Source organism: Gossypium hirsutum, chromosome A11, assembly GCF_007990345.1.
Source record: "Gossypium hirsutum isolate 1008001.06 chromosome A11, Gossypium_hirsutum_v2.1, whole genome shotgun sequence".
NCBI lineage: Eukaryota > Viridiplantae > Streptophyta > Magnoliopsida > Malvales > Malvaceae > Gossypium > Gossypium hirsutum.
In genome coordinates this window covers 94,530,473-94,541,673 of record NC_053434.1, presented here as the reverse complement: position 1 = coordinate 94,541,673, position 11,201 = coordinate 94,530,473, and the positions used below count along the sequence as shown (strand labels likewise).

The window sequence follows — 11,201 nt, the reverse complement described above, 5'->3', positions numbered from 1 at the left end:
TGAAACCAGTGATGTTTCAAATGCTCCAAACAATGGGCCAATTCAGTGGTATGCCTACAGAAGATCCACATCTCCACCTTCAATTGTTTATGGAGGTGAGTGATTCATTCAAGATTGCTAATGTGACTGAAGATGAACTAAGGTTGAAGTTGTTTCCATACTCGTTGCGAGATCGAGCATGAGCATGGCTCAATTCATTGCCACCAAGTTCCATATCTACATGGCAAGAATTAGCAGAGAGATTTTTGGTTAAGTATTTCCTACTTTGCAAAAACGCTAAGTTGAGGAACGAGATCACAACTTTCCAACAATTGGATGACAAGCCTTTGTATGAGGCTTGAGAGCGATTCAAGGAGTTACTTCGTAAGTGTCCTCATCATGGGATTCCTCATTGTATCTAGTTGGAGACATTCTATAATGGTCTCAATGCACATACAAGATTGATGGTAGATGCTTTTGTGAATGGTGCAATTTCGTCTAAGTCCTATAATGAGGCTTATGAGATCATTGAGAGGGTCGCAAGTAATAACTATCAATGGCCAAAAAATTGAACAACTTGAGGAAGACGTGTAGCTGGAGTTCATAAAGTTGATGCCCTCACTTTGTTATCAGCTCAGGTATCTTCTATTTCCTCTATGTTAAAATAGTTTACCGCTAATAGTGCTAATAATTTTGTAGCTCAACCACCAAGTCTGTTTGAAGTAGTTTCCTGTGTATACTGTGGGCAAGGTCATTCTTTTAAGAATTTCCCATCAAATCTCAAGTTAGTGTATCATGTGGAACCAACATCAAAATAAAAGTGGACAAGGACCCCAATCCAACTTCTACAATCCTTCATGGGTAATCATCCTAAATTTTCTTGGAGCAACCAAGGAAATGGACCAAATAGTAACTTAATGCAGTATAGACCCAACCAATCTCAAGGGTTTAATCAGCAAGCTCCAAAACCACTTCAAGCTAAGGTATCAAATAGTTTGCAGAACTTGTTGAAAGCGTACATGGCAAAGAATGACGCTTTGATCCAAAGCTAAACAGCAACACTGAAAAATTTAGAAAACCAAATGGGCCAGTTATCTACGGAGCTTCGTAATAGACTGCAAGGAACCTTGCCGAGAAATACTGAGAATCCAAGAAATTTCGGTAAAGAACATATCAAGGCAATGTCATTGTGAAATGGTAAAATTATGGAACCCCGATTGATTGATGTCGAAGATAAGCCCGTTGAGAAGAATCAACCAGCAGTTGAAATTCCTACACCAAAAGAGTCAAAATCTATAAAAACTGACAATGTAAATCCTAACTTAGTGAATTCAAATACTTTAGCATCTTCTTTGGATGCAGGTTTACCTACTTAGAAGAGTTATCTGATTCAACCAAAAGTTCTATCACCTATATATCCGCAAAGATTGTAACACCCCTAACCCGTAACGTCGCCAGAATAGGTTGGCATTACCGGACTTCTAACCCCATTCAGAACAATCATATATTTAATAACATCTTATTTTAGTCAATATCATTCATTCACATTCAATATGTACTTAAATCGAGCATACAAAGCTTTAATCATGCATTCAGGACTAAATTGGTAACATATAAAAATTTTAGAAACTTAGAAAAATTTCCACATTTCAAGTAACACGCGCCTGTGTGAACAGGCCGTGTGCCTCACACGACTAATAGACATGCCAATGTCTTAGACTGTGTGAAAACAGGGTATACAACTGACTTGTGTCACACGGTTGAGGACATGCCCGTGTGCCATGGTCGTGAGAAAACTAAAGAGGTTACTGACTTGGGTCACACGGCCGGCCACATGCCCATTTGCCAGCCCGTGCGCCACACATGGCCAGTAGACATGCCCGTGTGTCTAGGCCGTGCCAAACCTGTAGGGTATATTGACTTAATTTTGAAGGGTACCCCAGGAGACACACGACTATGCAACATGACCGTGTGTCACACACGCCCGTGTCCCTACCCTTGTGGACAAAAATAGGCCATTTGTAAAGCCATTTTGCCATCCTAAAAGCACAAGAATTCACAAGTATAATAGACCACATTTTTACAGCTCAATAGGCAGCCAAAGTAACCATTTCAATACACATTATAAGCCATATCAAAGCTTACCAATTACCTATCCAAATACATATTTAACAACATGCATAATTCATTCATTTAACATCTACATATCAAGACTTCACTAGCATAATTTCATTCCATCATTACCTTGCCAAAACATACCATAATTTAACACTTATACACAACCAAATATGATACCAAAATAAGCCAAATCACATGGCTTAACTCATATACTAAAATATGCCAAAGTCATAATATCAAGTAACATAACTAACATCTTTTAAACTAGCCTATACATGCCTTATTTACAAATTTTTGCAAGGTCAAAAGTACCAATCGGAAATTGGATAGTGTGATGTGCAACTTCGACTTGTTAGAATGAGCGAGATAACGAGCCTCTATAAAACATAGAAAAGAAACAGAGTAAGTTATATAGCTTAATAAGCCCGTATAATTCAGAATTAAACTTACCATTTATACATAATTTAAAGCAATACTTAAAGTGCAACCAATTCAATTAGCAATCACCTAATCACAAGTATTCATTACATGTTAGTTAATGTAAGGATACATGAATTCATCCATTAATACAATACTTTGCATCATTCCAAATTTCATATATCATATATAACATTAGTAACATTTATAAATAGTAACTTATCCGTATAAATAGTATTTATGCTCGTTGAATCTATTAGAAATTTAAAGGATACTCGAGTGAACAATGTCAGTAATCTGTCAATTCATTATCATATATACTCTTTCGAGCCATGATCAGTAAGCTCCTCCAGTGCTGATGAACAATAAGCTCTATTGAGCTAAAACGGTAAGCTTTTACAAGCTGATACATCGGTAGCCCATACGAGCTGTGGTGAGTCCACAACAAATGCAGGAGCTCGACCAAAATGGTAATCCCAATAACATGTCACTCGTATCCGATGAATCTATACAGTTTGAACGGGGCTTAGTAACAAATACATTATATCAATATTGCATTTATACTTCAAATATTTCCAATATACACATTTATTTCAAGAATTACAAGTATATAAAATTTTGATTCTAATTATACAAACTTACCTCGTAACCTTAGATAAAACTATCGGCTATTCGTCTACTTATCATTTTCCCCGATCTAGTTCCATTATTTACTTATCTTGATCTAGATTATATCAAATTAACTCATTCAAGCTTTCATTCAATTCAATTTATCCTAAAACATTCATTTTGGCTAATTTACAATTTTACCCCTAGACTTTTGACTACTTTTCAACTTAGTCCTTAACACATAAAAATGCAAAATTGCACAATTATGCCACAACCCATGATAGTCAAATTTATTATATACCACTAGTAGCCCATACATTTCATTATTTCACACTTTTAACCACATAATTTTACATTTTCTCAATTCAATCCCTATTTGACATTTTTGTCAAAAATCACTTTACAAAACATGTAAAACTATCATCAAACTTCCATAATCTATCATTAAACATCAAAGAACTCATGTATTCAACAATGACACTTTACAAAATCATGAACAAATTCAAAAATTAAGGTATGGGCTAGCTAGATTACGAAGCAACAATCTCAAAAACATAAAAATCATTAAAAATTGAGTCAAAACCGTACCTAGATGAGCACAAATAGCTTGGTCAAACCTTGAACTCTCTAATGGCTATTTTCTTTCTCTAATTTAGATGATGAAGAGATAATGGAAGAAGATGATACAATTTGTTTAATTAAAATTAACCTTATTTACTAATTTACTATATTAACCTTTAATAAAACATTAAAAACCCACCTATAACATGTCCAAGATTGTCCACTTACATTATAAATGGACTAATTACATATTAAGGACTCTCATATTAATAAACCATAGCTATATAATACCTTTAAATAATAGAACTCAACTTTTATGTATTACGCGATTTAGTCCTTTTTACCGAATTAAGCGTTTAAACAGTAAAATTTCTTTACAAAAATTTCACATAACAATTCTATTATTCTATAAAATTTAATAAAATAATAAAATAAATATTTTAACTTCAGATTTGTGGTCCCAAAACCACTATTCTGATTTAACCTAAAAACAAGTTGCTACGAAGATTGCAGCAACACAAGCAGAAATAGGAGGTGCAATTCAAGAAGTTTTTGGATGTTTTGAAGTAGTTACACATCAATATTCCATTGGTGGAGGCTTTAGAACAAATACCAAATTATGTGAAGTTTATGAAGGATATACTTTCTAAGAAGAAACGACTGAGTGAATATGAGACTGTTGCCTTGATAAAAAAGTGCAGTGCGTCCCTATAGAACAAACTGCCACCAAAATTGAAAGACCCAGAAAGCTTTACTATACCCTGTAACATTGGTGAATCTTACTGTGGTAAAGCTTTGTGTGATTTAGGAGTGAGTATCAACTTGATACCTAAGTCTATTTTCAAGATGCAAGGGATAGGTTAAGTAAGACCTACAACTGTGACATTTCAGCTAGTGGATAGATCTTTAGCATATCCCAAGGGAAAGATCGAGGATGTTTTGGTGAGAGTCAATAAATTATTTTTCCTACTGATTTTATTGTCTTAGATTTTGAAGTAGATAAGGAAGTGACGATCATCCTTGGGAAACCTTTCTTCGCCACGGGAAGAACATTAATTGATGTGTAGAAAGGTGAACTCACCATGCAAGTTCAAGACGATTAGGTAACCTTTAAAATTCTTAAAGTGATAAAATTTCTCGATCCAACAGAAGAGTGTTCAGTTATGGAAGAGATAGAAACCTTGGTTTCTATGAGAAGTAATTTTGAAGAAGATCCATTGGAGAAAGCCTTAGATATGACCTTTTGGAGCATGAAGAAGGTGAAGAAACAATGGCTTTAATGGAAGCTAATCCAAGAAATTTTATTCAATCCATACGGTTTGAACCATTGAAGTTAGAAGTCAGAGAATTTGTGCAACCCATGTTGTCAATTGAAGAACCACCTAAACTCAAACTAAAGGTACTTTCTTCCAATTTGAAATATGTTTATTTAGGTGACTATTCTCTTTTGGCTATGATTATTTCAGCAGAACTGACAAAAAATCAAGAGGACCAACTAATTGTTGTTCTAAAGAAATTTAAGAAAGCAATTGGTTAGACCATAGCTGATAGTCGAGGTATAAGCCCTTTTTTTGCATGTATAAAATTATTTTAGAAGAAGGTGAAAAAGCTCGAATTGATGGGCAAAGGAAGCTCAATCCTATTATGAAAGAAGTTGTGAGAAAGGAAGTGATCAAATGGTTAGATGCAGGAATCATCTATCCTATTTCAGACAATTTGTGGGTAAGTCTGGTGCAGTATGTGTCGAAGAAAGGTGGAATCATGATTGTTGAAAATGAGCGTAACGAGTTGATTCCAATGAGAACTGTTACTGGTTGGAGAATTTATGTTGATTACAGAAAGTTGAATAAAGCCACTCGAAAGGACCATTTTCTGTTGCCTTTTATGGATCAGATGTTAGATCAACTGGTAGGTAATTAATTCTATTATTTTTGTAACACCCCAAACCCGGCCCAGACGTTACGGCCGAAATCAGTGTGTCACATGAAAATGTTACTAAAGTAGTTATGTTTTATCCAAAAAAATTTCTTAGGGTTTAAAGAATGTTTGTTTTAAGTTAAAGTGAATGGAAGTTGTTCACCAGGTAGGAAGCCAGAAAAAAGGAGGTGAGTCTATTGGACTGCTTAAGTACCAAGCTCTTCACGGATCCAATCCTAGACATGCACACATCCACTGCCACACTTTAAGCATATTACTGGCCCACGAGCAACAAATTAAGTTTAAGTCTATTTAAAATATTTATTTCCTTTGAAAACATTTACATTGCGGAAGCTTTGCTCGGTTATCATGATATTTTGAAAATAAGTAACTTTTATAAAACGCGCCCTAGAGCTAACTAATTTAATAACCCAAAATAATAAAAATAAGAAAAAGAGCGGCCTTATTACAACTTAAACCAGAATAAAAATAATCAAAATAAAAAATGCGAAACTTATTTAAAACAAACAGAAATTTAATCTTCGTGGCCACTCTGAATCCCGCCCAGTTCCAAGTCCACCAACTAGGGCTCACCTGCAAGGATGGAAGAGAAAGGGGTGAGTTTGGAAAACTCAGTGTGTATGGAGAACCCATCCAAAGCCCAAGTCAGCTCAAGCCCATTAGGCCTAAGCCCCATTCAGATAACAGTGGTACTGGGCCGAAGCCCTTTTAGAATACAATAAACTGGACCTTAGCCCCTTTTCAGATATCAGTACGGCCCATAGGCCCATTCCAGAACAAAACAGACATATTCATATATGCAAGCCCAACCCAGCCTCTAACCAACCGCTAACTCCACCCGTACCAGCCCTACACTCTATGTGGGGAACAACTCAACCTACCCAGCCCTACACTCCACAGTTGCAGCATTGCTGCTTAGTTATCAGTAAGTTGAGGCAAAGCCTCCAGTACGTGGACAAGCCACTTTTAGTACTTCCTCCATCAATATCCCAGTCCCATGCATCAGATAATAATAACATGGCATACAGTAAATAGTAACAGTCAAACATGCATTCAGATCAACCATAACCCTAGGGGTATATCAGTAATTTTGCTCCTAGGGGTAAATCTGTAAATTTTCTACCTATAAAGGTATTGCAGTAATTTTAACAGTTTTAGGGTTCTCATGAATGTTACAGTCTGTACTAGCCCATTTGTCAGCGCAATAATTCATTAGTCTCATTTTCACAATTTTGGCCACTAGGCCTTAAAACCCCTAATGGGCCCTACAGTGTCCACTAGCAACCTAAGCCCAGTTCATTCAAGTTTTATGACCAATTTACCGGTTTAAGTAGTTTAGATTCCATAGTCTAACAGAACATATTTATTGCCCATTTTTTTATTACCTTACCTGTATGGGCCCAGTTTTAGCCTATCGAGGCCCAATTATCGAAGTGCACGAAATTTCACACACGACTAACTTACCACTTTGTGATTCCAGATCTAGTGATTTCTAAACGTCCTGTGAGCACTCGCACACTCACAAGTCCACGAAATGCCAGAATTTCGGCATTTCGGCTTTTGTCGAATTGAACTATGAGAGGGTGTTTGATACATACCTGTTTCACGACGACTGCTACTGAGATCCCTTACGATGTCCTACAATGGATCACCACAATTCTTAGATTGCAAACCACAAAAACCAATCCCAATATTCACTTACCCATATTCAAACCATGCCCCTAAAGCCATTAAAGTCTTACCTTTTTGCCGAAAACCGATGACTAGACCTAAGTCTGGTTGCTCCAAAGATCCAAGCCTTCGATCCAACACTCAAGAAGACACTAATCACCAAAAGAAATCATCGATTAAAGACCATTAAAGCCCTATGCCCAAATTGATAGCCTCCCTAGATTTTAGGGACTTCGGCTTTTTCTAACTTGAAAAAAATAAGACTAGATCTGAAGTAAGGAGCACTTACCACTTATTCCTCTTTGATTTCTATGCAGATCTGATGCAGATCTATCCTCTAAACGATGGCAGAACTTGAATCCAGGAGATTTGAAGTTTCGACTATAAACCCTAAATCTTATGGTATTTCGGCTTTTTAAGTGATGAAGAAGATGACGATTTGAGGCTATAACCTTGGAATAATGCTGCTGACAGGTACCAAGGGTTTAGAGAAGATGAATGTTGATCAAAAGGAACAAAAATACCAAAGGATTTGGCTTAGGAGAAATCGACACAAGTAGTGAGCTTTCGGGATTTCGGCTTTTTATGGCAATCAGCTATGGAGGTTTTGTAGAGGATGGGATCGACAGAGAAGGTGAGTATGGCGATCAGAAGGTTTCAGCTAAGAGAAGAAGCATAAGGGGAGAAAGAAAATGGAGGAAAAAGAGAGGGAGAAAACTCGGCATCAAGAAGAGGAACTTGCATTTTCGGCTTTTGTGAGAACTCAGAAAGGATGAATGAAAACTTTTAAGTGGCTAACCCTAATCCTCTAAGACAGAAAAAGAAAAGAACCTAACACTAATATCAACAAAAGCAATCGGCCCAACCTCCCTAAGGCCCTTGCCGAAATTCTCTTGAGTGATCATGTGCCCAGTACATGTCTAAAATTTAAAAATAACAATATGCCTACCTTGCGACTCGAACCTTGGACCTTCAATTCCTTCCCATGCGCCATTTTTTTTAGGAACTCAGTGGCGCCACCTTGCCACTTTGCCAAAGCCTTATTTGTGTCATAACTTACTAAGTTCTTCTTAAAGCCCACTTAACCCAGTCTCCTATTCACTTAAAATCCTTCCTCTTCTTACACTCCAAGCACCCTGCTTGAAGCGTTTCCCTAACTTCCTTAACCTTGGTCTCTAATACTTCTTCTACCACATTCCTTACTAACTCAGCCAATGCCTCAGTCCCAAATCTCCGAGTTACCGCTACCCGAAGTTGGTAGATTTCTCTTACCCTCAAAATCCATAGCAACACTCTACATTATCAGCATGCATAACAATAACTACCAAGATCTTGATTTAAAATTTTCAATATTTATACAGATGTCCTAGGCATAAAGAGTATTTTAAAGTTTTTCGCAGTATCGTGTCCTAGCTACAGTCTCAATCTTATAGTCTCAATATAGCTCTAACTACAATGGCATAGTAGAGTCTCAGTAATATAACAGGTACTTAGTAAAGTTCAGAAAAGGTACTTACAGACTTGGTGCCGGGGATTCAGTGTGCCACTTCTTCAGAAATCAAATTTTAGAAACCTAAAAAAACTTAAACTATTTTAAGATTGAACCTTAAAACATGTATGCCTTGTAAAATATCTTTGAAAAGAACTTCCCAAAAACCGTTTCCAAAATACCCCTCTTAGGCCTAAATTTTCAAAAAGATTTTCAGAAGGTTTCGGCTAACAGAAGAAGCATAAGGGAGGAAAGAAAATGGAGGAAAAAGAGAGGGAGAAAATTCGGCCTCAAGAAGAGGAACTTGCGTTTTCGGCTTTTGTGAGAACTCAGAAAGGATGAATGAAAACTTTCATGTGGCTAACCCTAATCCTCCAAGATAGAAAAAGAAAAGAACCTAACCCCAATATCAACTAAAGCAATCGGCCCAACCTCCCTAAGGCCCTTGCCGAAATTAAAAAGTAACAATATGCCTACCTTGCGACTAGAACCTTGGACCTTCAATTCCTTCCCATGCGCCATTTTTTTTAGGAACTTAGTGGCGCCACCTTGCCACTTTACCAAAGCCTTATTTGTGTCATAACTTACGAAGTTCTTCTTAAAGCCCACTTAACCAAGTCTCCTATTCACCTAAAATCCAACCTTGATATGCTACCGTGTTTAACTTAGGCTTGGGCCTTCTAAAGACCTACTAACACATTTAAACACAATTCCAATATTTAGAACACCAAAATTTCAAAATTTACCAAAAATCACAAAAACCCAAAAAATCCCAAAAATTAGGGCGTTATAATTCTACTCCCCTTAAAGAAATTTCGTCCTCAAAATTTCAAACTACCAACTAACCGTATTACTCAAGTCAAACCACCATGCTTCCGCTACGTACTCTAATTAAAAATAATTCTTTGTACGACCCAGAACATCTAATTACCAAAGTAAAGAAACATTTATCAAGCACGCATACAATTCATAACACACAATTAAATAGAATAAGCTTGGCAATCCCGAGCTCGATGCTCCTTGGACCCACATCTAAAGCATGCTCTTGTCTTCCTACGGCATTCACCTGGATGACGCCCGTTGCAGTTCTTGCAAATTGGAAAGTTTGATCGTGTCTTAACATGTTTCACAGAACGAGGCTTAGTCTTCTAAGAACTAGAATCCTTCTTCTTCTTACACTCCAAGCACCCTGCTTGAAGCGTTTCCCTAACTTCCTTAACCTTGGTCTCCAATACTTCTTCTACCACATTCCTTACTAACTTGGCTAGTGCCTCAGTCCCAAATCTCCGAGTTACCGCTACCCGAAGTTGGTAGATTTCGCTTACCCTCAAAATCCATATCAACACTCTACATTATCAGCATGCATAACAATAACTACCAAGATCTTGATTTAAAAATTTCAGTATTTATACAGATGTCCTAGGCATAAAGAGTATTTTAAAGTTTTTCGCAGTATCGTGTCCTAGCTACAGTCTCAATCTTATAGTCTCAATATAGCTCTAACTACAATGTCATAGCAGAGTCTTAGTAATATAATAGATACTTAGTAAAGTTTAGAAAAGGTACTTACAGACTTGGTGCCGGGGATTCAGTGTGCCACTTCTTCAGAAATCAAATTTCAGAAACCTAGAAAAACTTAAACTATTTTAAGATTGAACCTTAAAACATGTATGCCTTGTAAAATATCTTTGAAAAGAACTTCCCAAAAACCGTTTCCAAAAAACCCCTCTTAGGCCTAAGTTTTCAAAAAGATTTTTAGAAGGTTTCGGCTAACAGAAGAAGCATAAGGGAAGAAAGAAAATGGAGGAAAAAGAGAGGGAGAAAATTCGGCATCAAGAAGAGGAACTTGCGTTTTCGGCTTTTGTGAGAACTCAGAAAGGATGAATGAAAACTTTCAGGTGGCTAACCCTAATCCTCCAAGACAGAAAAAGAAAAGAACCTAACCCTAATATCAACTAAAGCAATCGGCCCAACCTCCATAAGGCCCTTGCCGAAATTCTCTTGAGTGATCATGTGCCCAGCACATGTCTAAAATTAAAAAGAAACAATATGCCTACCTTGCGACTCGAACCTTGGACCTTCAATTCCTTCCCATGTGCCATTTTTTTTAGGAATTTAGTGACGCCACCTTGCCACTTTACCAAAGCCTTATTTGTGTCATAACTTACGAAGTTCTTCTTAAAGCCCACTTAACCCAGTCTCCTATTCACCTAAAATCTGTAACGCCCCCACGCCCGAAACCATCGCTGGAGTCGAGCTTGAGGAGTTACCGAACATAATTTATCAAATGAAGAACTTCAAATCTTTTGTTTCTACATTCACAGCTTTCTAGCTACTAGCGTCACAGTTACAAGAAAAATCATATCTCGAGTTACGAAACTCGAAATCAAGATCCGAAAAAATTTCCCCTAAATCTAGA

At 37.0% G+C, this 11,201-nt stretch overlaps 1 non-coding gene across 1 annotated transcript; it reads right to left on the bottom strand.

Annotated features, from left to right (window-relative positions):
* Positions 1-278: 278 nt before the first annotated feature.
* LOC121210496 (small nucleolar RNA R71) lies at positions 279-385 on the bottom strand. Its single transcript, XR_005905614.1, has one exon. It is a non-coding gene; the product is annotated as a small nucleolar RNA R71 (small nucleolar RNA).
* Positions 386-11,201: the final 10,816 nt, after the last annotated feature.